The sequence below is a fragment of the Triticum dicoccoides genome, chromosome 1A (genome assembly GCF_002162155.2).
Source record: "Triticum dicoccoides isolate Atlit2015 ecotype Zavitan chromosome 1A, WEW_v2.0, whole genome shotgun sequence".
In the NCBI taxonomy this organism is placed as follows: domain Eukaryota; kingdom Viridiplantae; phylum Streptophyta; class Magnoliopsida; order Poales; family Poaceae; genus Triticum; species Triticum dicoccoides.
The window spans coordinates 42,063,327-42,064,654 of record NC_041380.1 but is presented as its reverse complement, the minus strand read 5'-3'; the positions used below and the strand labels follow the sequence as shown (position 1 = coordinate 42,064,654).

Below are 1,328 nucleotides of genomic sequence, written 5' to 3'. Positions count from 1 at the left end.
GAGGATCGAACCTCGGGAGCAGCGGGGCGGCGGCGGCGCAGAACCCTAGGTCGGACGCTGCGGCTGCGGGCTCGTCCGGCCTGGAGATAAGGAGGACGGCAGGAGAGAGTTCTGGAAACCAGTAGAAGCGGTGCGGTGGGGGTGGAGGGATTTAACCGGCGCCGCGGGCGTGTGCGGACGGACGGGATCGCCGACGGGCTTGATGGACGGGCGGGATTCGGCCGGGCCGACGTGTCCCTCGCGGACGCGCACTCCCCAGGTTTACGCCTCCGATACTGGTTTCGGGTATAGAGATGTTGTCCACTCCGGTGGACTGAAACGAACTCTGGTTTCAGTGGAAGTCACTTCTATGCTTTACTGGACATTTCTACAAAAACAAAAATGAAAGTGACTCAAACTCTACCAAAATGACTCAAACGTCACTAGAACGAAATTACTTCTTCAAACATCTGTGTTTTAGAAATTTTATTTACGGCAATGCTAAGACCACAAACATTAAACTTACATTTGGAGCAGACATCATGCTCCACCGTTTTGGTGATCGTTTTCGGATTGCTTTCAGTGGATATAGAGGTAGCTTTAAGCTCAACATATTGAAGGTTTTTTCTTTGAGAATATGCATAAGACATTTATTTTTGGACGAAGAGAGTATTATAAAAGAAATGGAAAGAGAAGTTGGTTATATACAACGTTGTCCTACGAACGAGTTTGTGAACGAGCAACAACCATCCATCCTAGAATCAAACCAACATGTGGTTGGATGGTTAGGAGGACAGTAGTATCTCTAATCCATCAGAATTTAAGTGTGGTGCTCGCATTTTTCAGGATTTATTTCATGATTTTCGGCGGTGTGCGTTTAGTGGGAGGAGACGATCTGTCGACTATGAGGTGCTTATGGTGACTTTGTAAATCTCAAGATGATATACCGGCTCAGTCTCTTGGGGGTGTTCATAGAGGTAGTGTGTGTGCGCGCGTGCATTTATAAAGGTGAGTATATACACATATATACGAGCGCTTGCATCGCTATTGTGTTAAAAAAACATCCAAGAAAGAAAACAAGACAAGGACTGCGCGACGTATTGAATATTTCTTAGGTTATTCTTACAAGTTTAAGATCATTCCATCATGTAGAGCTCCTTTAGAGTATCTATAGCCAAACATACCAACCCTACATCCACGTACGCGTCCGGGAACGTCCGCTGCCACTGACAATCAACCCTCAAATCGATGTGTCCAGAGTCATGTACATCATATCCGGTACCCTAAATTCATACTAAGCATGCAGGGTGAAACAATTATATGCAATTATATATCATTTTTTGGACTAA

At 45.6% G+C, this 1,328-nt stretch overlaps 1 protein-coding gene across 2 annotated transcripts in view; it reads right to left on the bottom strand.

The window, feature by feature from the left end:
* LOC119361723 (serine/arginine-rich splicing factor RS2Z32-like) overlaps nt 1-166 on the bottom strand; it is a 4,291-nt gene extending 4,125 nt beyond the window's left edge. Inside the window, exon 1 of one of the 2 annotated variants that reach the window (XM_037626862.1) lies at nt 12-166. The gene's annotated coding sequence lies outside the window, so the exon portion shown is untranslated. The remainder of the gene's footprint in view (nt 1-11) is intronic. The other variant, XM_037626855.1, reaches the window with a different exon arrangement.
* Nucleotides 167-1,328: the final 1,162 nt, after the last annotated feature.